At 44.8% G+C, this 26378-nt stretch overlaps 1 protein-coding gene across 4 annotated transcripts in view; it reads left to right on the top strand.

The window, feature by feature from the left end:
• The window catches only part of RALGPS1 (Ral GEF with PH domain and SH3 binding motif 1), a 479351-nt gene that overhangs the window by 257059 nt on the left and 195914 nt on the right, over positions 1-26378 (top strand). The window lies entirely within an intron of this gene.

Genomic DNA, 26378 nt, shown 5'->3' with positions numbered 1-26378 from the left:
GGGGGAGAAACAGGAGGCAGGGAGGACAGCAAGAAGCCTGATGGAGTAGTCAAGGCACCCACACCACTGTCAGCAGCCCTCTGCCTCTTTTCTCTTCCAATCCATTCGGGCTTGCCACTTCCACAATCCTCGACCTTCCCGTACTGGCTCCAGCTCCCTCTCCGAGGCTGGGAAGTGCATCTAGAGACAGAATATTGACTTTTAGGAATAAAGATGAGGCAGGAAATTAAGCTCTGACTGGACTGTGAATTAGGATGACCTTAACTCTACTTAAAAAAATAAAACAGGGAAATCACCTCAGGGCCAATATCACTATTTAGCATTCATTGGAGCGGCCCACCAGGTGCCGTAAAGAACATTCCCACAACCTGGTCTCTGACTGTCAGGAGCTGGAATCACCAGGAATGTCACCTAATCTAAAACCCAGTTTTTCTGTGGAGTGAAAGACCTTTAAATAGCACCACGTGATAACATTTGGAGACAGTTACTTTGACTGTCTGGGAAAGTAGACTGCTCTGCACAATGTAATGCGAATCAGCCCATGCCGGAGGGGTCAGTTCCCGAATTTGCGATCTAACAGGGATTTGGAACTCCTCCTGGTGGCTTCCCTTGGTGGATTGGTTGAGTCAACCCCTCATTTGGACTGGTGATGAGTTTTAGTTGTCCAATTTGGAAGGCATAGAAGGAAATTCTGGAGAGTTAGAGACTCTTTGAATGTTTTTTAAGGTGTTTCACCTTAAGACAAGTCAGTTGTTTGATCAGTCATTCTGGTGGTGGGCCAGACTGGAAGGCATCCTGGATCTCCAAGGACCTTGTTCTGTGAGACTCACTTGGGGAAGCAAATCTGTTCTACCCTGAAAAGAGAGCTGTTCCTTCAGCAGAGTAGCCATTGGCTTAGTAGTCCCTCCAACTTGCTCAAAAATGAAGCATCATGACCTTGTGGATAAAGCACAGGCCTGAGAGCCAGAGGACCTGGGTTCTAATCCTGGCTCCGTCACTTGCCGGCTGTGTGACCTTGGGCAAATCACTTAACTTCTCTGTGCTTGTTTCCTCAAGTACAAAATGGGGTTTCAATTCCTGTTCTCCCTCCCATATAGATGTGAGCCCCATGTGGTAAAGAGACTACATTCAGCCTGTTTACTTACTTGTATATGCCCCGGTGCTTAACATATGAAAAGTAATAATCTGGGAGCGGAGCGAGCATTCTGTATTTTTGGGTTGGTGTAGATTTCCCGTACTTTCAGAAGAGCCAATATTTTGTTGCATGCTTAGTATTGGAAAGAATGCTTCTTATTTCCAAAGGCCATTAAGCTGGCAGTAAGCAGTTTCTGTATGCCCATATCAATTATCTGTTGTCATTTAATAAATGTATGATTTTTTTCCTCTGAGTTAAACAGCAGAGGCAGGAAGATTTGGGAAAAGTGTAGGTGTCATCAATATCATTGTGGTCATCTTTCTTTTCTTTCTCCACTAAAGTCTTTATTAAGCACCTACTTGTGTGTGGCACTCACTACGCCAAGATTTTGTAAAGTGAATTAAACAGTCTTGGTCCCTTTCCTCCAGGAGGTCAGAGGCTTTTACCTCCGGCATTTCTGTGCTGAAAATCATGGAGGATTCCTCTGAGTTTCTGCTAGATTTGACATCAACCTGCTCACCCCTGGACTTTCCTCAGTCTGAAAGCATTTTTGTAACTCACGACCAACCCCTGGTCTTCCACTCCACTTTGAGGGAGTATATTCCCCATCTGTCTCAAGGTCACTTAAAACTCCATGCTGCAATCCAGAGATTTAAAGTTTTTATCCCCTGATTGGTGCTGGAATGTCTTAAACCAGGGTTGTGGCTGAAAGATAGCTTCCTTCCTGAGGAACTTTCTGTCCCCTCTTCTGGTAGTCTCTTTTATAAGGTGGTGAGCATGGCTACCCAGAACACAAGGCATGCAGGCCTTTCTTTTTATAGTACCAATAAAATAGTAATAAAGCTTTCCTAATTAAAGCTAAATTTGAACATGAGGAAAAAGACAAACAGTAACCAGCCATTAACGAGTATTACCTTTTAACTCTATGCAGGATCAGTACTAGTTAGAGTTCCAAAGAAAATGAAGTTAAAAAAAATCTTTCCCTCTCCTAAACGTTTTTAAATATCTAAAAGATGCCTTTGTCTATCCAAGTCTTTTGTAGCCTTCCCTCTCCTTCACCATAAGCCTCTTCTTCTGTGGAGACTCCCCAGACTCTCACAACCCAGGGTCCCTTCTATAAAAATCCTGAACTTCATTCTACTTAATCCCTTTTTTTTTGTCCTGGCTCCTGGGACCATTTTCTGAACCAGTGTTGGCTCAGTCTTCCACAATGTTGTTCTGCTAGCCACGTATGTCTTGTGCTGTTAGCTCTTTGAAACAGACAGCAAGTTGGGCGCTGTGAATTTGCAGATTTCTGGGATCTGGAAAGAAAGGGAATTATCAAGATTTTGTCTGGAAGTTCCAGTTTCAGGAAAACAGTCTAGGATCATTTAACTAATAAAACTAAAATTGTATAGTGTGTAGCTTTGAGAGAAATCATTTATTCAATTGATAAATTCTGGAAGAAATGGTTTATATCAGAGTTTTAAAGGAAGAGGGCATCACAGTTATCTACCTAAGAACATTGACCTATCCATAAAGACAGAGTCATAAGGAACATGTAGACAACTGGATAACCATTGAATAAGCAAAGGGGAAAATGTATACTAAGCTCAGTAAATGAAGAGGCAGCTCTAGGGTTTGAGAGTTTAGATGAAGTGAGACTATGGAATTTCCTTTTTCTTTCCCAGATAATTAGGCAAGACTCTCAGAAGGAAGGGATTTGGGGAGCTGCTTTGATGAAGAAAGGGGATTTAGGGAGCCAGGGGGAGGAGGACATTCCAGACAAAGGAATGGTCCGGGTTTGTGAGGAAGGATTATGTGGGATTGAGCAAATTTGCCTGAGAAAGACAAAGGAGATGGTGGAAATGAGATATGAGAGAAATAAAAGATTTAGAGATCTAAAGGTACAAAAGCTATAACATATATGAGAGAATGTGGCAGGTGTGGCTTGGGGAAGGGCTTTGAAAGAAGCCACGTGTAGGGATGTGACAGCCTTGGTTGGAGGGAGGAATGGAGAAGAACTCTAAGGATTGAATTGAGAAGGCCAGTTGAGGTGCGAGTTTGTTGCTGGAGAAGGAGGCCAGGCTGAGAAAGACCTAAAGGAACCCAAGAAGAGTATGGCAAAAAAAAAAGTCTGGATATGCAAAGAGAGGGGCAGTGAGGATTTGAAAATGCCTGGGCAGTGAGGGGGCACTGACTCCTGAAAATTGGGAGAAATTTAGAAAGAAGGACCTTTTTAACTGAAGCATCGTGTGTACCACGTAAGAATAACCGAAATGCTGTAGGCTTATTTGGTACACTCATCATGAATCTTCTAGTTTAAGGTCAAGAACATTATACTGAGCAATTCGCCTGACCTTTTCCTTTGTCATAGAAGTAGGATCAAGTTTATTTTTTTAAAATGCTATTTATTGAGTGCTTACTGTGTGCAAAGCACTGTACTAAGAATGGGTGAGTACAGTAGAGTTGGTAGATACAATTCCTGCCTATAGATGCTTGTAGTCTAGCAGGAAGCAGCATAGCCTAGTGGCAAGGGTCCAGGCTTGGGCGTCAAAGGTTGTGGGTTCTAATCCTGGCTCCACCACTTGTGCTGTGTGACCTTGGGCGTGGCCCAGTGGAAAGAGCCCAGGCTTGGGAGTCTGAGGTAATGGATTCTAATCCCGGCTCCACCGCTTGTCAGCTGTGTGACTTCGGGCAAGTCACTTAACATCTCTGTGCCTCAGTTACCTCATCTGTAAAATGGGGATTAAGACTGTGAGCCCCACGTGGGACAACCTGATCACCTTGTATCCTCCCCAGCGCTTAGAACAGTGCTTTGCATATAGTAAGCGCATAACAGATGCCATCATTATCATTATTATTATATTAGGCAAGTCCCTTCACTTCTGTAGGCCTCAGTTCCCTCATCTGGAAAATAGGGATCGAGACTGTGAGCACCACGTGGGACCGGGACTGTGTCCAACCTGACTGGCTTGTATCTGCCCCAGTGCTTAGAACAGTGCTTGGCACATAGTAAGTGCTTATCAAATACCATTATTATTATGATAATAATTATTATTATTAGTGAGGAGTTTACCTTCTAATGAAGACGTAGTTCTTAAAGTTTGCTAAATCCATATTTTATGTTCCCTGACACCTTCCTCCCCTCCCGCAAGAGGTAGTCTGCTCCAGTAGCCATTTTGCCACAGAGAGTTAGTCAACAGGCTAACCACCAATGTTCTCCAGAACCAAGTGCTTTTCCCCTGGCAGATGGTTCTACAAAACCGTTCTCCCAGCTGGCCAGGCAGCCAGACTGCCAGAGCATCAGGCAGTGTTGTTTTTCCTCAGGGGATCCTGGCAAAGAGGCTTGGCGTTTAAGGGATTACCAGAAGTTGGACAGGGGAAACTCTCCTCCTCGCTACATCACCGAGATGATGGAGCACAGAAAAAGGGGACTCCAAGGTAGAAGTCTGTGAAACCCGTCATAATAACCTCCAGGCTGATTGGTGTCTTGGGACTCATGGGAGTGTAGAAGGAAGCGGAAGTGGCCCAGTGGATAGAAAATGGGCCTGGGAGTCGGAAGGACCTGGGTTCTAATCACAGCTCTGCTGTGTGATCTTGGGCAGGTCACTTAACTTTTCCGGGCCTCAGTTGCCTCATTTGTAAAATAGGGATTAAGATTGAGAGCCCCAGGGGGGACATGGACTCTGTCCAACTGGATTAGTTTGCATCTTCCTCAGTGCTTAGAACAGTGCCATTTTTAATGCGGGGGCCAGAGCAGTGAGCTACCCTACCTGGTTCTGCTTCTTCACCGTACCCTTCTCCAGCCTGGCTGGGGGATGATTATGTACACATAGAGCTGTTTCTCACTTAGACAGTGAGCCTCTTGTAGGACAGGGACTGTATATGACTTGATTATCTTCTATCTACCCAGCGCTTAGTACATTGCATGCCACAGAGTAAGCATTTAATAAATATTGCTATTATTATTATTACTAATAATAATAATGACATTTATTGAGCACTTACTGAGTGCAGAGCACTGTACTAAGTACAGAGGTAGATACAAGATAATCAGGTCAGGCATAGTGCCAGTTTCACATGGTTACACAGTCTAAGTAGGAGGGAGAACAGGTATTTAATTTCCATTTTTCAAATGAGGAAACTGAGATACTGAGAAGTTCAGTGATTTGCCCAAGGTCACATAGGAGGCAAATGTCACCCAGGCCCATGTTCTTTCCCCTAGGCTAAACTGCTTCTCTGATGTTGTGTGTCTGAGGATGTGATGGCTGGGGAAAGGGAAGAAGGGGAAGGAAAGGGAGAAAGGGGAAGGAAACCTACAGAGGCAGAAAAGGGATTGTAAGGGACCAGCTTATTGGGTTTTCCCTTTTATCCTCCTTCCCTTCCCCCTTACTTTCCTTGCTGCTGTAAGGACTTTCCCATCCACAAGAGTGGTCTCCAACACTCAGACTCGTTAGGCAGTCAGTCAGTCACAGATGGGTTTCAGGAAGGTTTATTGGTCAGCTAGCGGGCCTTGAGATCAGAGATATACACTAATCATGGGGACTGCCTCTTTGGGATGATGATGATGGCATTTTTTGTTAAGCGCTTACTACGTGCAAAGCACTGTTCTAAGCGCTGGGGGGGGGATACAAGGTGATCATGTTGTCCCACGTGGGGCTCACAAGTCTTAATCCCCATTTTACAGATGAGGCAACTGAGGCCCAGATAAGTTAAGTGACTTGCCCAAGGTCACACAGCAGACATATGGGGGAGCTGGGATTAGAACCCATGACATCTGACTCCCAAGCCCATGCCCTTTCCACTGAGCCACGCTGCTTGCTGCTTCTCTGGGAGGACAACTGGATGGAGACAGGAAGCAGGAGCAGCAGAAGGAGAGAAGCAGCATATCCTAGTGGAAAGAACACGGATCTGAGAGTCAGATGACCTGGGTTCTAATCCCAGCTCTGCAACCTGTCTGCTTTGTGACCTTGAACAAGTCACTTAACTCTTCTGTGCCTGTTACCTCCTCTGTAATATGAGGACTAACACTGTGAGCCCCTTGTGGGACATAGACATTGTCCAACCTGATTAGCTGTATCTACCCCAGTGTTTATACAATTCCTGGCACATAGTAAGGGCTTAACAAATACCACCCCCCAAAAAAGGTGTAGTGCAGGAGAGTGAAGTTTTTCATTCGTTCATTCAGTCATATTTATTGAGTGCTTACTGTGTGCAAGAACACTGTACAAAGCCCTTGGGAGAGTACAGTACAACAATAAGCAGACACATTCCCTGCCCACAGTGAGCTTACAGTCTAGAGGGGGAGACGGACATTAATACAAATAAATGAATAAGTAAATATATAACTAAATTACAAATATGTACCTAAGTGCTGTAGGGCTGGGAGTGGGGATGAATAAAGGGAGCAAGTCAGGGTGACGCAGAAGGGAGTGGGAGAAGACTGTAAGCTCATTCTGGGCAGGGAATGTGTCTTTTGTTATATTGTACTCTCTCAAGCGCTTAGTACAGTGCTTTGCGCACAATAAGTGCTTAATAAATGATTGAATAAATGAATGAATGAGAAGGCGAAAGGAGGGTTTAGTCGAAGAAGGCCTCTTGGAGGAGATGTGCCCTTGATAAGGCTTTGAAGGTGGGGTGAGTAATTGCTTGTTGGATTTGAGGAAGGAGGGTACTCAATCAATTGTATTTATTGAGCGCTTACTGTGTGCAGAGCACTGTACTAAGCGCTTGGGAAGTACAAGTCGGCAACACATAGAGACAGTCCCTACCCAACAGCAGACTCACAGTCTAGAAGGGGGAGACAGAGAACAAAACCAAACATACTAACAAAATAAAATAAATAGAATAGATATGTACAAGTAAGATAAATAAATGAATAGAGTAATAAATATGTACAAATATATATACATATATACAGGTGCTATGGGGAAGGGAAGGAGGTAAGATGGGGGATGGAGGGGGGATGAGGGGAAGAGGAAGGAAGGGGCTCAGTCTGGGAAGGCCTTCTGGAGGAGGTGAGCTCTCAGTAGGGCCTTGAAGGGAGGAAGAGAGCTAGCTTGGCGGATGGGCAGAGGGAGGGCATTCCGGGCCAGGGGGATGATGTGGGCCAGGGGTCGACGGCGGGACAGGCGAGAACGAGGCACGGTGAGGAGATTAGCAGCAGAGGAACGGAGGGTGCGGGCTGGGCTGTAGAAGGAGAGAAGGGAGGTGAGGTAGGAGGGGGCGAGGTGATGGAGAGCCTTGAAGCCCAGGGTGAGCAGTTTCTGCCTGATGCGCAGATTGATTGGTAGCCACTGGAGATTTTTGAGGCAGGATGTGGGCAAGGGGTCAGTTGTGAGATAGGTGGGATCGAGGCACAGTGAGAAGGTTAGCATTAGAGGAGTGGAGTGTGCAGGCTGGGTTGTAGTAAGAGAGTAGCAAGGTGAGGTAGGAGGGGGCAAGGGGTTTGGCTGCTCTGAAGCCAGTGGTGAGGAGTTTTTGTTCGATGCGGAGGTGGATGGGCAACCACTAGAGTTTCTTGAGGAGTGGGAAAAGATGCCTTGAACATTTCTGTACAAAAATGATCCAGCAGCAAAGTATGGCCTTTAGTGGGGAGAGACAGGAGGCTGGAAGGCCAGCGAAAAGGCTGATACAGTAATCGAGGCGGGTTAGGATAAGTGATTATATTAGTGTGATAGCAGTTTAGATGGAGAGGAAAGGGAGGATTTTAGCTTGTTTAGCCTTACACGTTCGCACATCTGCTGCCTTGTTACGGATGCTTCCTTCACATTGATACCATGTTACTCTGCCTATCCAGGGTCTCCCTTCTGCACATAGGATCTCAGTGGCTTCAGGCATTCTCTCCTGACTGCCCTCTGTTTACTTCTTAAGCAGCATTTTGCACCCTGCCTATCCTTTCCTCTAAATAGGTAGTCCAGGGCTTCCCTCAGGCCAGAGTCTCCTCTGCAGGGGCTCTATGCCCTCAGAAGAGATGACTCTCAGGTGGGGCTCCTCCCAGTACTCTGGACTGGCCTGAGGAGGCTGCTCTGGGTGTTTGTGTCCAGTTTGGGGGTCTCCCTGGGGTCCATCTTAAGGCCATTTTCTCCTGTCCTGGCATGGGGAATACCTATACAGCCACTAGAGAAACAGCATGGCTTAGTAGAAAGAGAATCATTCATCATCAATCGTATTTATTGAGCGCTTACTGTGTGCAGAGCACTGTACTAAGCGCTTGGGAAGTACAAATTGGCAACATATAGAGACAGTCCCTGCCCAACAGTGGGCTCACAGTCTAAAAGGGGGAGACAGAGAACAAAACCAAACATATTAACAAAATAAAATAAATAGAATATATATGTACAAGTAAAATAAATAAATAAATAGAGTAATAAATATGTACAAATATATATACATATATACAGGCCTAGCAGTCATAAAAAATGGTGTCTAATCACGGCTCTGCCACTTGCCTCCCATGTGACCTTGGGCAAATCACTTAACCTCTCCATACATCAGTTTTATGTAAAATGGGAATTACGTACCCATTAATAATAATAGTAATAATAATAATGGCATTTGGTAAGCGCTTACTATGTGCAAAGCACTGTTCTTAGTGGTGGGGAAGATACAAGGTGATCAGGTTGTCCCAAGTAGGGCTCACAATCTTAATCCCCGTTTTATAGATGAGATGCCTGAGGCCCAGAGAAGTTAAGTGACTTGCCCAAGGTCACACAGCTGACACTTGGCAGAGCCGGGATATGAACCCATGACCTCTGACTCCCAAGCCCGTGCTCTTTCTACTGAACCACGCTGCTTCTTCCTCCTGTTTAGGCTGTGTGGCTTTTGTGGGAAAGGGACTGTGTCTGATATTACCTTGTATCTACTCAGCACTTTCTGCAGTTTTTCGATACATAATACCCTCATTATTATTATTACTATTATTGTTGTTATTATTCTCCCACCCTTCCTCCATGGGGACAGTCTACAGCTGCCCCGGCCATCACATCATCACAGCCGCCAACACCGGAGGCCGTCTCGGGCACATGAATGGTTTTCTCCAGCTCTGCTGAGTGACCTGTTCTGCTGCCTTTACATCCTGAATAAATAGTGTGAGGAACCTTGATTTGCTTTTCTGTTCTTGATCTGTGGATAAAGGCCTTTTCTCTGAAGAGGAAGTGTACTGCTAGTGCCAAAGCCTTGAAGAAAAGGGTCTCATCTCCTGTTTGTTCTGGAACTTCCCCAGCACCATAAGGAAAGGGCTCTGGATGAAAATCTGGATCAGGTTTCTGTTTGTTAGATCATTTCATAGGTGCCTGCGGAGGGAGAGAAGTAGTCTGTCCTATTGATTAGAGATTGATTGATTGTGGATCCAGCAGAAGAGGGAAGGGGATTGATGATAGCCATAATTTTAGACTCAAGTATCCTCTTTATTTTTCCAGAAAAGAGTGCTTTTACATGAAAAAAAGGTTGGTATTTGAAGTGGAATAATTTTGCTAACATATATATTATGAAATGGGCAAGATAACCTATCATAGATAGTTTTACATAAGTGACCTAGTGGAAAGCAACAGGGAAGCCGCATGTCCCAGTGGAAAGAGAATGGGCCCAGGAGTCAGAGGACCTGGATTTTAATCCCGGCTCTGCCACTGGCTTGCTATGTGACCTTGGGCAAGTCACTTAACTTCTCTGGCCCTCAGTTTCCTCAACTGTAGAATGGGGATTCAGTATCTGTTCTCCCTCATACTTAGACTGTGAGCCCCATGTGAGATAGGTACTGTGTCTGACCTGATTAACTTGTTTGTGCTCTGGTGCTTAGATTGGTACTGGACAGAAGAAGTGCTTACCAAATATCATTAAAAAAGAGAGAGTGGTCATGGGCTTGGGAGTCAGAGTACCTTGGTTCTAATCATGGTTCTGCCAGTTGCTGGCTGTGTGACCTTGGGCAAGTCACTTAACTTCTTGGTGCCTCAGTTTCCTCAACTGTAAAACAGGGATTATCTATTTGTTCCCCATCCTATTTAGACTGTGACTCCCATGTAGGGCAGGGACTGTGTCCAGCTGATGATCGTGTAACGTGCCTCGACCCCAGTGGTAAGAACAGTGCTAGGCACATAGTGTTTAACAAATATAATAATAATAATAATAATAACTTAATGATGATCAGAACCTCATTTCAACTCTTCCTTCCATCATCAGTGCATGGCTCAGTGAAAAGAGCATGGGCTTTGGAGTCAGAGGTCATGGGTTCAAATCCTGGCTCTGCCAATTGTCAGCTGTGTGGCTTTGGGCAAGCCCCTTAACTTCTCTGTGCCTCAGTTCCCTCATCTGGAAAATGGGGATGAAGACTGTGAGCCACCCGTGGGACAACCTGATCACCTTGTAACCTCCCCAGCTCTTAGAACAGTGCTTTGCACATAGTAAGCGCTTAATGAATGCCATCATTATTATTCATTCATTCAATCATATTTATTGAGTGCTTATTGTGTGCAGAGCACTGTACTAAGTGCTTGGGAAGTACAAGTTGTCAACATATAGAGACGGTCCCTACCCAACAGTAGGCTCACAGTCTAGAATCTATTATTATTATTATTATTATTATTATCATTATTATTATATAAACTATTGCTATTCCAAGACAATGACAAACCTAAACTGACAAATTATGTCAGGTGGTTTGGGTTGAAATCTGAACACCAAGTAAAGCTGCTGTTATTGCTAGCTGAGCTTTCAATTTTGCAAGCCTTCTTCCCTGTCCTGAGAGAGAAAGTTCACACTTGCTGACTGTGGGGTCATAACTTCCAGGCTGGTCATTTCACTTCTCTGTGGGGAATGGGGCCTTAGTCCTACTTAAGGCAATGGAAGTGGTATTGATGATGGAGGAGGAGGAGGGCTAGAACTGAAGTGGAGCCCAGGTGGTTGGAGAAAGTGGGAAGCTGAGCTGGGCTGTGGAATTCCAACAAGAATCAGGCAGCCAAAGCGTACAACCAACTTCCCACCACCCTACCTCCCAAAAAGCCTACCTTCTCATTCCCCAGGCGGACAAAATCTATAACTGGCATAGCTCCATGCACAAGCCCACATTCTCATTCATGCACATGAACACATAAACATCTCTCAGCCCATAATCAATGCTATCAATCAATCAATCAATTGTATTTATTGAGTGCTTACTGTGTGCAGAGCACTGTACTAAGCACTTGGGAAGTACAAGTTGGCAACATATAGAGACAGTCCCTACCCAACAGTGGGCTCACAGTCTAGAAGGGGGAGACAGAGAACAAAACCAAACATACTAACAAAATAAAATAAATAGAATAGATATGTACAAGTAAAATTTTGAGTCCCCATTAGTGGCACCAGGATCTGAGTCTCAGAGGCACCTGGGTTCTAATCCTGGCTCTGCCACTTGTTTGCTGTGTGACTTCGGGCAAGCCACTTAACTTATCTGGGCCCCAGTTACCTCATCTGTGAAATGGGAATTAAGACGGTGAGCCCCACTGTGGGACAGGGACTGTGTCCAACCTGATTAGCTTGTATTTTCCCCTGCGGCTTAGAACAGTGCCTGGCATATGGTAAGCGCTTAAATACCATTAAAACAAATGAGCACACAAAAAATCAGGGTATTTGGAGGAACAGTATAACGGTTGCCTTCCTGGACAGCCTTTCTCTTCCCTGTAATAACTCTTTATGAACATCTTTCGCTTCAAATCAGCCAATCAATCAGTGGTATTTATTGAGAGTTTACTGTACGCAGAGCAATGTGCTAACCACTTGGGAGAGTACAAAGGAGTAGTTAGACATGATCCCTGCCCGCACGGAGCTTACACTATCTACCCCTAAGACCTTCCAGGATTGGGAGTCAGAGGTCATGGGTTCTAATGCCTGCTCCACCACTTGTCAACTGTGTGACTTTGGGCAAGTCACTTAACATCTCTGTGCCTCAGTTACCTCATCTGTAAAATGGGGATTAAGACTGTGAGCCCCACGTGAGACAACCTGATTACCTTGTATCTACCCCAGCGCTTAGAACAGTACTTGGCATATAGGAGCACTTAACAAATACCATCATCATCATGATCATCATCATTCCAAACTTTCTAAAAACCTTAGTTTTACTTCCAGTAACCCATCAAGGACCCCTCAGAGCACCCATACCCCTAAATCCATTTACACAGCTATGAGGAAAATTTACATATTTCCTCATATGTAACCATTTGCTCGTACATTGGCAAAGTAAGCCTGCAAGAAATAAAAATGGAACCTATAAAAGCAGAGTGAAATTGAGAGGATAGAAGGAAAAGAATGTGGAGGCAGTACACCGGATAATGATTGAGCCTTTTGTTGAGTTGGTACGTGTGTATAATCAGTCAGTCAGTAGTATTGTGTGCTTATACACTGTACTGAGCACTTTGGAAAGTACAGTAGAGTTGGTAGTCACAATCTCTGCCCACATGGAGCTTACAGTGTAAAGGCAGAGACAGACAAAATAAATTATAGATAGGGGAAATGGCAGAATGTAAGGTAATGTACATAAGTGCTGTGGGACTGGTGGTGAGGTGACTATTAAGTACTTATTAAGTGCTATTAAGTACTTAAAGAGGTGCAGACCCACTGAAGGTTGGGTTGTGGATGCCAAAAAGTTTCCACAAAGTCCCAAAAAGGTACTAAATGTTTGTAGTGGAAGTGAGGGCTTAGTTAGGGAAGGACTGGTGGAGAGGATAGGATCTTAGGAGGGCTTTGAAGGTTTGGAGGGGGTGGTCAGTTGAATATGAAGGGGAGAATAATAATAATGATGGCATTTATTAAGCACTTACTATTTGCAAAGCACTGTTATAAGCGCTGGGGAGGTTACAAGGTGATCAGGTTGTCCCACGGGGGGCTCACAGTCTTCATCCCCATTTTCCAGATGAGGTAACTGAGTCACAGAGAAGTTAAGTGACTTGCCCAAAGTCGCACAGCTGACAATTGGCAGGGCTGGGATTTGAACTCATGACCTCTGACTCCAAAGCCCGTGCTCTTTCTACTGAGCCACGCTGCTTCTCTAGCAGCCTTGCCAAGTGGATAGCGCATGGGCCTTGGGGTCTAATCCCGGCTCTGGCCTTTGCTCTGTGACTTTGGGCAAGTCATTTAAATTCTCTGTGCCTCAGTTCCCTCATCAGTAAAATAGGGATTAAGATTGTCAGCCCCTAGTGGGACGTGGACTCTGACCAACCTGATTAGCTTGTACCTACACCATAGATACAAGTGCCTGGCACATAGTAAGTAGGTGCGAGTTTAAAAAAAAAAATGGAGAGGGAGGATGGTTTCAGTTATAAGTGGGAAGGAGTTGGGGGAGAAACAGAGAAGGATGGATCAACATAGTGACTTTCACATGCAGATCTTTAGGTTCATCAAAAAGGATACTAAGGTTTGCCTTGAGCATCACACCCAGGAAGAGGTCTTTTCTTTCAAAGGCATACCAATCAGTAGTATTCAGCATTTACTGTGTACATAACACAGTACTAAGCACTCGGGCAAGTACAGTACAACAAAGTTGGTAGACAGGCTCCCTGCCCACAACGAGCTTACAGTCTAGAGGAGGAGCTTACTCTTCAGAGGAGAGCTTACAGTCTAGCTACATATGCTAATATAACTTACCATCTATCCTAAATCACTGTATAATAATAATAATAATAATAATAATGACATTAAGTGCTTACTATGTGCAAAGCATTGTTCTAAGTGCTGGGGAGGTTACAAGCTGATCAGGTTGTCCCACGGGGGGCTCACAGTCTTCATCCCCATTTTCCAGATGAGGTCACTGAGGCACAGAGAAGTCAAGTGACTTGCCTGAAGTCACACAGCTGACAATAGGTGAAGCCGGGATTTGAACCCATGACCTCTGACTCTAAAGCCCGTGCTCTTTCCACTGAGCCATGCTGCGTCTCATGTATCTATCCCAGTAGTTAGTACTAGTCTGCTGTGTGAATTTGGGCAAGTCACTTTACTTCCCTGTGCCTTGGTTCCCTCATTTGTCAAATGGGGATTGAGACTGTGATCCCCACGTGGGGCAGAGACTGTGTCCAACCCGATTTGCGTATATCCATCCCTGTGCTTAGTACAGGTCCTGGCACGTAGCGCTCAACAAATACCGTACAGTGCTCGGCACAGAGATCGTGCTTAACAAATACCACAATTATTATTACCGCTATGGACATAAACTCAGTTCTTGATTCAGGGCAGTGGTGGTAAGAGAGGATACAATTCAAGAATTTTTTTTTTTAATGGCATTTGTTTAGTGCTTAGTATGTGCTAGCACCGTATGTGCTAAGTACTGGGGTAGATACAAGATAACCTGTTGTTGGGTAGGGACCCTCTCAATATGTTGCCAACTTGTACTTCCCAAGTGCTCAGTACAGTGCTCTGCACACAGTAAGTGCTCAATAAATACAATTGAATGAATAACTTAGGTTGGACACAGTCCCTGTCCCACATGAGGCTCACAGTCTTAATCCCCATTTTCCAAATGAGGGAGCTGAGGCCCAGGACCTGTCCAGGGGCAGGAGGATGGACCAAGTGATCTCTTGACCTGTGAACTTCCATGGTTCTGTGATTCAGGTGTCAGATGATTAACCTTATTATGATAGTTTTCTTGTAAACAGCAGAAGAGGGCACAGTCCCCTCTAGACTGTAAGCTCGGTATGGGCAGGGACCATGTCTGCTAATTCTGTTATAGTGTATGCTCCCAAGCACTTATTACAGTGCTCTGGACATAGTAAGTGTTCAGTAAATACCATTGATTGAGTGATTGATTGCAATGGAAGAGGAGGGTTAGGAAGAGAATAGAAAGAGGTTGTAGAGCCAAATGAAGGCAGACATGATCCCTGTCCTCAAGGAGCTTCCAGTGCTCCACTCTAAGGTCTTCCAAACTTTCTAAAAGCCTTATTTTTCTTCTAATAACCCAGTTTCTGTTCCTGCTGGTAGTGCTGGGAACCCCAGGTTATAAAAGAGCAGGATGCCCCACAGTGAATTTCCATTGGCTGGACTAGGCTGTAGAATCTGCTTTCCAAGAAGCCCTATAAGAGGCCTGCCTTGTTTCCTCCTGCTTAGACTGTGAGTCCCACATGGGACAAGGACTGTATCCAACCTGATTAATTCGTATCTACCCCAGAACTTAAAATGGTACTTGTCATATAAGTAAGCACTTAACAAGGACCTGAGGTCAAATCCCAGCTCCTCCACTTGTCTGCTATGTGACCTGGGGCAAGTCACTTCACTTCTGTGTGCCTCAGTTACCTCATCTGTAAAATGGGGATTAATACTACTACTACTACTACTACTACTACTACTACTACTACTACTAAAAGAATGGTATTAGTTAAGCACTAGGCACTGTACTAAGCACTGGGCTGGATACAAGCAAATTGGGTTGAACACAGTCGCTGTCTCACAAGAGGCTCAATCCCCATTTTACAGTTGAGGTAACTGAGGTACAGAGAAGTTAAGCGATTTGCCCAAGAGCACACAGCAGACAAGTGGCAGAGTCAGGATTCTGGCTCCCATTTCCATGCTCTAGCCACTAGATCATGCTACCTCCCATGAGACTGGGGGAAGATAAGATTAAGTCTGTGGGCCCCTAAGGGCACAGGGACTGCATCCAACCAGACAATCTTGTATCATCCCCAGAGCTTAGTACAGTGACTGGCACATAGTAAGCGCTTAACAAATACCATTTTTTTCTAAATCTACAAATGCCATAATTATTATTAGTATTATCAGAGTCAATCTGCCCCAGCCCCCAACAGAGCCCAGCAGGGCAGACCTGGAGACATGAGGTACAGCCGGGGAAACAGCCCTGGAGTGTAGACAGTCTGCCCCATGGTTCTTCTTCCCAGAATTAGCAGTTTTGCTTTGCATTGGGGTGCAATCCCCCTGCTCAGCGTAATGGTTCCCGATTCTTCCGCCACTGGCAACCTTAACGCTCTTCTCCGGGTAAGTTCAAGCAAGGACAACATTCATTCCTCTAATGTTCAGAAAGCTTGTGTAAGGAATCTGGAGATATTTGGGTGAAAGATGTTATGAAAATGAAGCATTATAAATACAGTGAAACTGCATTCATTTGAAATATGTAGAGATCAGAGGCCAAAAAAAAAAGCAATTTGTATAAGACCTTGTGGGCTGGGATCATGTCTACCAACTCTATTGTATTATACTTTCCCAAGCACTTAGTTAACTGTTCTGCATCTAGCAATTGCTCAAAAAATACCATTGATTGATTTGATTAGCTAATATTTGTTAAATGACCAACAAACTTGTGAATGGTTCAAAAAGAGCAGACGCACATTATTTACTGGTGATCAGTGTATAAATGTTCTTCATTATCATTGTCAATTTGTATTTATTGAGCGCTTACTATGTGTAGAGCACTGTACTAAGCACTTGGGGTCCTCAGGGACGGCCAGGGGCTCAAGGCAGTTCTTTTTCTCAGCAATTTTTATTTGAAAGTAAAACAAACCTATGTAAATAGTCAAAACCCACTGTCATCTGACAAGTAACTCCATGAAAGGACGTAAAAGGCAAGTCCAGAAGAGGGGTAATTTTGTTTTTGCAAAACTAGAGACCCTCCTTGTTCAGAAAGTGCGACCTGGTCCTGGAAATTGGGGGAATATAAAATATAGGATGCTTTTGAAAAGATAACCATTCCCTACTCAGCTGGTGTCAGCAGTTCTGATTTGAGTCCTCAAAGTTCACCTTTTTAAAGTGCAAAGAGCGGCCACATCCATCGCAGAATTGCTGGCATCCTGAATCTACCAGTCTGCTCCAGTGGCCTTCTTGGGCTACACATTCTTGCCCCATATACAAGTCTGCCTGGTGTCCCTTTGCAGCTATAAAACCACCAGTTGTTCTTTAGCGATGCCAACTTGGGTTCCATATTTACAGCTTTGTTAGCTCTTTAGGCATTGCATAAAGTCAGTTTGGATCTGTGTTACTTTATCCTTTTCTGATATTATATATTATCTATATTAATACCTGTCGCCCCACCTCCAGACTGTAAGCTTATTGTTGGCAGGGAGTGTGTCTGTTAACTCTGCTGTATTCTACTCTCCCAAGCCCTTAGTACAGTGCTCTGCACATAGTAACCACTCAATAAATGGAGTGCTTGATTAGCCTGGAATCAATCAATCAACCCTATTTATTGAGCACCTACTGTGTGCAGAGCACTGTACTAAGCGCTTGGGAAGTACAAGTTGGCAACATCTAGAGACAGTCCCTACCCAACAGTGGGCTCACAGTCTAGAAGGGGCAAAGAGAAGACCCTCTGAAAGGAAAAAGGCTTATTGTCAACTGAGCTAAAACATAGTCATGGAATGTATTTACATTTTCTGTTGAGCTTGACTAATAACAACTGCATTTCTGATTAGGACAGTTACATAATGGGAGTGAAGTCAGACATGCTTCTGTCCTGTTTTTGGTTTCACGATGGTGAGGCATACACTTACGTCCACAGGAAAATTCTTCACTTGGCTCTGTACCAGTTGAGTGTTGTGTTGTGAGGTAGCAGCAATAGAGCATCTGTTATGCAGACAGGAGAAGGCAGGCCAACTCTTCCGCCGGCTGCCCCTTCTGTAGTCTAGAGTAATAATAATAATAATAATGGTATTAAGTTCTTACTATGAGCCAGGAATTGTGCTAAGCACTGGGGTGGATCCAAGCAAATCAAGTTGGACACTGTCCCTGTTCCACGTGCGGGTCATAGTCTAGATCCCCATTTTACAGATGAGGTAACTGAGGCACAGAGAAGTGAAGTGACTTGCCCAAGGCCACACAGCAGGCAAGGGACAGAGCCAGGATTAGAACCCATGACTTTCTGACTCCCAGGCTTATGCTCTATCCATTACACCATGAGCTTGGGGCAGGGGAGGGGAGTTGGCGGCGTGCAGGGTGATTGTAGTGTTAGTGTGATAAAGGAAAGGCCCATGAGAGGTATTAGTTGATCTCCTTTATGAAAATGATTTAGAGATTTGAATTTCAGTGGATGGTGCAAGATAAAAATTAGACTAGTCGGTAGTGTGTATGCTTGTTGTTGCCAGGTTTAGATAATGGATCGATTCCTGCTTACCCTGGCCATGAAATCTGAATGTTTGCAGCCTCTGGGCACTTATGCACACAACATTTTATTCATCTACATATCAATCAATCAATCAATCATAGTTATTGAGCGCTTACTGTGTGCAGAGCACTGTACTAAGTGCTTGGGAAGTACAAGTCGGCAACACATAGAGACAGTCCCTACCCAACAGCGGGCTCACAGTCTAGAAGGGGGAGACAGAGAACAAAACCAAACTTACTAACAAAATAATATAAATAGAATAGATATGTACAAGTAAGATAAATAAATAGAGTAATAAATATGTACAAACATATATACATATGTACAGGTGCTGTGGGGAAGGAAAGGAGGTAAGATGGGGATGGAGAGGGGGACGAGGCGGAGAGGAAGGAAGGGGCTCAGTCTGGGAAGGCCTCCTGGAGGAGGTGAGCTCTCAGTAGGGTCTTGAAGGGAGAAAGAGAGCTAGCTTGGCGGATGGGCAGAGGGAGGGCATTTCAGGCCCGGGGGATGACGTGGGCCGGGGGTCGACTGGGCGGGACAGGCGAGAACGAGGCAAAGTGAGGAGATTAGCGGCAGAGGAGCGGAGGGTGTGGGCTGGGCTGTAGAAGGAGAGTAGGGAGGTGAGGTAGGAGGGGGCGAGGTGATGGAGAGCCTTGAAGCCCGGGGTGAGGAGTTTCTGCCTGATGCGCAGATTGATTGGTAGCCACTGGAGATTTTTGAGGAGGGGAGTAACATGCCCAGAGCATTTCTGGACAAAGACAATCCGGGCAGCAGCACGAAGTATGGATTGAAGTAGGGAGAGACACGACGATGGGAGATCAGAGAGGAGGTTGATGCAGTAGTCCAGACGGGATAGGATGAGAGCTTGAACGAGCAGGATAGCGGTTTGGATGGAGAGGAAAGGGCGGATCTTGGCAATGTTGCAGAGCTGAGACCGGCAGGTTTTGGTGACGGCTTGGATGTGAGGGGTGAATGAGAGAGCGGAGTCGAGGATGACACCAAGGTTGCGGGCTTGTGAGACGGGAAGGATGGTAGTGCCGTCAACAGAGATGGGAAAGGCAGTTTTCTTGTCCCTCCTAATGTGTAATTTATTTTGTGTCTGTCTCCTCCATTAGATTGTAAAACCCTGGAAGGCAGGGATTATGTCTTCCAAAGCCATTGTACTCTACCAAGCACTTAGTAAGAATGCTCTCCGCAAAGTGGATACTCAGTAAATACTATTGATGTATTGATTGAGAACTTTCCAAATTAAGGGTATCTCAATCAGCATTTTTTAACTATTGAGCAAATTTGACCCTTATAAAATAGCCACTGGGGAAGGAGAGAAATTAGCCATTGTAAACAGGTCAGAAAGCAGGTTCTTGGAAACCAGATCTGCAGTTGCCTATCTAATTTGTCTGATTTGAGTCTGAAATAGAAGACTGGCAGATTTTGTAGTGGTAAGTGTATTTATTAAGTGCTTACTGTGTATAGAGCACTAAAGTAAGGGCTGGGAGAGTCTGCCCAGCTGGGAATGACATAGTTCCTGTTCTTCAGGGCTTTTGTTTCTCTAGTTGGAGAGAGGAGAAGGCTTTCCAGCCTAATAATTAATAATAGTGGTGGTATTTGTTAAGCAGTTACTATGTGCCAAACATGAGGTCCCACATTGGGCTCACAGTCTAAGTTGGAGGGAAAAATAGGCATTGAATCCCCATTTCTGCAGATGAGGGAACTGAGGCATGGAGAAGTTAAGTGACTTGCCCAAGACAAGTGGCGGAGCCGGGATTAGAACCTAGGTTCTCTGACCCCTAGGCCCATGCTTTTCCCACTAGGCCACTCTGTTTCTCGTTTGTTCATTTCTTAGGAAAACGTTCCCATTCCCCTTCCTTGCATCTTTTCTCCCCTCTGGCCTCAATCTCTAGTTTCTTGTAACCCTGAAAGAATTAAAAGAGCATTTTCTTGAAGTGTGTTAAAGGGTAATCAGTGGAAATTTAAGCTTAGGTTTATGAAATATTTGGATGGTTTTGATGATTGATTCAGTTAAAATGTCAAGGATTTTTAGCTGTTTTCCTGGATCAGAGCAGAAAGAAATGGTTCAAGAAGAACTTGTATAAAAAAATATTCTGTACCAACTTGACTACTACTTTCTGTGTAAAAAGGAAGTCCCTCGAGTATTGTGAATACTCAGGCTTGTAACTGCCAGAGAAAAGAGAAAAACCTTTGGAGTTTTCGGTCTGGCCAAGAGACCCAGCTCTCTCGTGCGGCCTCCTGATCCTGTTTTATAAGCAGATTGGATTTTATCCTTCTAGAGTGAGTAACGAGGATGCGATCCAAGAAGAATGGTCTTCAGTGGGGATTTTGGCAAATTCCTGGGCTGCACATTTAACCCCAGTCAACGTGGACAAAACCAGATCCTAAGGATGGAATATTGATGTCAGCCTGTTCCTCTAAATAGAAGAGAAACATATAGGTCCCTTGAACATATGCAAAGATGTCATTTTATTGAATAGTACCTCAATTTTGCTAAGTTCTTCCACATCAGATTCATTGGCTCTCGTGCAAGAGTTGTTAGGGACCCGGGTTGAAGCGTCTGTGATCCTGTTTCCAGATCACGAGGCACACTCTGAGAATGCTAATTAGCTCAGGGCTTGCGGTCTCAGGAGGAAGATTATGGAAAACGCAAGCCATGGAGTCTGAGCACAGTTTTCTCCTTCAGTTTGACTCTTCATTTTGCTTTTTCAAACGGGGAGTTATTTTTAGCCATACCAGCAAATGTCATTTGACAGTGCAAATGAGAAGAGTTTTCAGTTCAGCGAGATCTCGAAACAAGCTGGCAGTGGCCCATTGTGCTTAATATGTGATTAGCTTAGGCTTGATAAATGTAATTAGATGCTGATCATGCCTTCTCCCTGCAAAACGTGAAGTAGAGGCATGCCAGAAAATGGATTTATTTTTGTAGGGAACTGATTTTTGCAGGTCTGGTTTTTTCAACAAAATCCCATTGATCAGTTAGTCCCTCGGCTGATGGGTGTGTCGGTGACTGTACAGCTGGCCCAGTTAGCAGGGTGCCGGCAGCCCCGCAGAAAGGGCCACAGTTTGTTGGAGCAGCTTTCTTGATTCGGTGGATGGGGGCCAAGGGGTAGGTCAGGATTGAAGTTTCTGGAGTTGATATATTGAGGCAGCAGAGTAAGGAAGCAGTGCTGAAGACTTTTTTCTTCGAAGGTCTTCATAGTCGAAAATAAAATCTCCTAACGTGGCTAATTTGCTTTTCCTAGTGATTCATGAATTAAAATTGCACTTCAATTCGGATGCTTCAAAATGCCATTTCAGTCACTGTGTCGGATCCCAGTAACAAGCATAAAAAGTCTTTATCCATAACTATATCCTTCAGGTTTCCAAAAAAAAGCTTTATGGCAAAGTGAGGTAGGGAGATTGTGAGGAGCGGAGACTAGTGAATGCCCAGGGGTAACCATGCCCCTTCTACCGTGTCTGTTTTTCCAGCTGTGGAAAGAAACACAGTGGCCCCTACGTTTTCCTTACAATCTGTCAGTGTTATCCCTCCCCTGTTGGGGGTTTGGGCTTCCTTAATTTCCATTTCTAGAGAGAGCTTTAAACAAAGTTCATTCTTAAAAACCCCCGTTCGCTTTTTAAGTCTAAACTCCAACTGTCTCTTAAATCTAAACTCCCAACTCCACATCTGCAAAAGCGTTTCAACTTGCTGGTAACACGAAATCCCTGCTGATGGATGAGCACTTTCCATTTGAGACTGGTTTCTTTCCCCTTGGGGTATGGGCCCAGAACTGGGGTGCACTGAGCCCCATCTGTAGCTCCATTGCTGGAGAATCAGGTAGTTGTTTTGTCCCCTGAAGTGAAGCTTTCGACTATTTAATGATTTTCCAAGAGAAGTGTTCACTGCCACATATTTGCCTTTTTCTCCAGGAGAGAGTGTAGCTTTTGGTATCTACTTTTTAAATATTGACGTCATGTATGCAAGGGCTTGTGTTCCCCGATGTGAATGATGTGATTGACTAAGTATGCCTAGGAGCTTTATAGATGACAGAATTCATTCATTGGAGGAGACCCCGTGAAAGGAAAAATATATATAGACTGCCCTTTAGGTGAGAGAATTTTTGGAAAGGGAAAATGCTCAAGAAGGTCTAGAGGAGCAGTGTGGCCTAGTGGAAAGACCATAAGCGTAGGAGTCAGGTGACCTGGGTTCTAATTCCAGCTCTGCCACATGTCTGCTGGGTGACCTTGGGTAAGTTACTTAACTTCTCTGTGCCTCAGTTCCCTCATCTTTAAAATGGAGATTAAGGCTGTGAGTCCCACGTGGGACAGGGACTCTGTCCAACTAAATTATCTTGCACTTCAGTACAGTGTTTGACACATAGTAAGTGCTTAACAAATACCACAATTATTATTATAATAATTGATAATATATCATATATTATATAATAATAATTGTGATATTTGATTAGAACCCAAATACTCTGACAGTTGCTGTTGCTTCTTGTTATTGCTCCTCTTTTTCTTATCCTTTCCTGCTCTTCTTCCTCCTCTTTTCCTCCTTCTTCTTTTAGGCTGTAGTACAGAACTCAGCAGAATAAATGCTAAGAAAATGTTTCCATGTGATAGACTAATTTTTCCAATTTGGAGATTGTAGAACTGCACTTGATATCCTGTTGCTCTGGGTGGGAATATTGATCTGAGGAAGAAAACAAGTTAATTTTGCAAAGAACACCTGGTCCCATAGTTTTTCCCAAGTTGGCAGGTAAACACTGCATGGGAACAGCCCCCAAATCAAGAAGTAAATGGTATTTCTTAAGCAATTACTATGTGTCAGGCACTTTACTAAGCGCTGGGCTGGGTACATGCAAATTGGGATGGGCATGGTTCCAGTCCCACATGGGGTTCCTGGTCTCAATCCCCATTTTAAAGATGAGGTAACTGAGGCACAGAGAAGTGAAGTGATTTACCCAAGGTTACAGAGCCGGCAAGGGGCAGAGTCGGGATTAGAACCCAGGTCCTCTGACTCCTAAGCCTGTGTTCTTTCCAGTAGGCCACGCTGCTTTGTAAATTGAGACCATCAGTGGTTTCAATTAAAGGGATTAGTTTTACTTTACCTCTGCCCAAATAAAAAGATTATTTAGATGTCAATGTGACTTGAATATCCTGATTCCCATCTTGGTTTCATATTTTTTATGAGGAGCATGGGGCCAGGGAGACATGCTGAGTTCGAAAACTATTTATCGAGAGCCCCATTCTTCTAGAGGTCTAAATTTTAACATTCGGCTTTAATCACCCGTAATTCCCTTTTACTGGGGGAATCTTGAATTGGGAAAACAGAGAAACAGGGAAAGGAGCTCCTTCTACTCTTGTGTAATTATCGTCACCATTATCCCTAACCGTGACCCATACACTCCAGGGATGTTTAACTGGGAAAGACCGGGGTGGAATGGAGGGTGTGAGATGGAAGCAGTGGAAGAGGTCAGTGGGAGAGTGAAAGAGAGTTTTTCTCAGACTCTGAAGATTTTGCTCTATGAGGTTGAGACTGGGGCAGTTTTACTGCATAATACCCAGATGGAACTAAGGTTACCATCTATCCTGTGTTTAGAGTGATCCAAGGAAGATGCGTGATTAGAAACTCTAGTCAGGATCCAGTAGACAGCTCTGTGAAGGCTCCAGTAGTCTTGGTTGACCAGATTCCCAAATACAATAATGGCCAAAGTGGATACATAATCAGTGCTACAAATGGAAAAGAACAGTAACAGAAAATTCACAAGCTGAGGTCTGCAGTATATTTTAAGCCACTGAGGTTTAAAGTTCCACATGCCAAGCTTGATCATCATCAATGGGTTTTTTTTGAGCACTTATTATGTGTGGAGCACTGTAGTAAAGTGCTAGAGAGAGTTAGATACCACAGAGTTGGCAGACATGTCCCCTGCCCACAACAAGCTTGTAGTCCATAGGGGGAAACAGATGCTGATATAAATAAGTAATGTATAATATATAATTTATAGATGTGTACATTAGTGCTGTAGGGTTGAGGGTCAGGTGAGTCTCAAAATGCCTGAAGGTCACAGATACAAGTGCAAAGACAGTGCATAGCTTGATTTCCTGATTACCAGAAACTAATCACCAAGTGCCTGCCCCCATTCTTCCTCAAGACTTTGGCTAGAGTAGAGATTAGACAATTAGGTCACCACTGCTTCCCTTTTGCTCCAGATATTGCTAAAGGAGAGGTAAGTACATTATACACTACATTATAAATACATTACTTCCATTTGTACTTCTCTAGTCCTGATCTCTCAACCACCCTACAATCTCCTCTTGCCTCCAGGGCACTGCCACCTGGATGTTCTGCCAGCACCTCAGAGTTGCTCATGTCTAAAACCGAACTACTCATCTCTCCACCTAGATCTACTCCACCCCATAACTTTCCTACTTCACCCGGTAACACCACTATCTGCCCTGTCCCAAAATCCCACAACCTTGGTGTCATACTTATCTCCTCGCTCTCCTTCAACTCAGCCTACATTCAACCTACTGCAAAATCCTGCCAGCTCTTCCTATGTAGCATCTCCAGGATCCACCTCTTCCTCACCACCCAAACTGCTACCACCCTGGTGCAAGCTCTGGTGATATTCCAACAGGACCATTGCATCGACCTCCTTGCTGGTCTCTTGGGCTCTCCCCCTTACAGTTCACACCACATACTCCTGAAGGCATCACTGGAGGATCCTTGGCTCACATTCATTCATTCATTCAATTCATTCTTTCAGTCGTAATTATTGAGCACTTACTTTGTGCAGAGCACTGTACTAAGCACTTGGGAAGTACAAGTTGGCAACATATAGAGATGGTCCCTACCCAACAGCGGGCTCACAGTGTAGAAGGCACTGTGACGGCAGTTGACGGCACTACCATCTGTTGACGGCACTACCATCCTTCCCGTCTCACAAGCCCGCAACCTTGGTGTCATCCTCGACTCCGCTCTCTCATTCACCCCTCACATCCAAGCCGTCACCAAAACCTGCCGGTCTCAGCTCCGCAACATTGCCAAGATCCGCCCTTTCCTCTCCATCCAAACCGCTACCCTGCTAATTCAAGCTCTCATCCTATCCCGTCTGGACTACTGCACCAGCCTTCTCTCTGATCTCCCATCCTCGTGTCTCTCTCCACTTCAATCCATACTTCATGCTGCTGCCCGGATTATCTTTGTCCAGAAACGCTCTGGACATATTACTCCCCTCCTCAAAAACCTCCAATGGCTACCGATCAATCTGCGCATCAAGCAGAAACTCCTCACCCTGGGCTTCAAGGCTCTCCATCACCTCGCCCCCTCCTACCTCACCTCCCTTCTCTCCTTCTACTGCCCAGCCCGCACCCTCCGCTCCTCCACCACTAATCTCCTCACTGTACCTCGCTCTCGCCTGTCCCGCCATCGACCCCGGGCCCACGTCATCCCCCGGGCCTGGAATGCCCCCAATCCCTCTGCCCATCCGCCAAGCTAGCTCTCTTCCTCCCTTTAAGGCCCTGCTGAGAGGTCACCTCCTCCAGGAGGCCTTCCCAGACTGAGCCCCTTCTTTCCTCTCCCCCTCATCCCCCTCTCCATCCCCCCGTCTTACCTCCTTCCCTTCCCCACAGCACCTGTATATATGTATATATGGTTGTACATATTTATCACTCTATTTATTTATTTATTTATTTATTTTACTTGTACATTTCTATCCTACTTATTTTATTTTGTTGGTATGTTTGGTTCTGTTCTCTGTCTCCCCCTTTTAGACTGTGAGCCCACTGTTGGGTAGGGACTGTCTCTATGTGATGCCAATTTGTACTTCCCAAGCGCTTAGTACAGTGCTCTGCACATAGTAAGCGCTCAATAAATACGATTGATTGATTGATAGAAGGGGGAGACAGACAACAAAACAAAACATATTAACAAAATAAAGTAAATAGAATAGTAAATATGTACAAATAAAATAGAGTAATAAATCTGTACAAACATATATGCAGGTGCTGTGGGGAGGGGAAGGAGGTAGGGTGGGGGAGATGGAGGGGAGGAAGGAGGAGGCTCAGTCTGGGAAGGCCTCCTGGAAGAGGTGAGCTCTCAGTAGGGCTTTGAAGGGAGGAAGAGAGCTAGCTTGGTGGATGTGCAGAGGGAGGGCATTCCAGGCCAGGGGGAGGACGTGGGCCGGGGGTCGACGG

This window comes from Tachyglossus aculeatus, chromosome 4 (assembly GCF_015852505.1).
Source record: "Tachyglossus aculeatus isolate mTacAcu1 chromosome 4, mTacAcu1.pri, whole genome shotgun sequence".
Lineage (NCBI taxonomy): Eukaryota > Metazoa > Chordata > Mammalia > Monotremata > Tachyglossidae > Tachyglossus > Tachyglossus aculeatus.
This window is presented reverse-complemented; position numbering and strand designations above follow the sequence as displayed.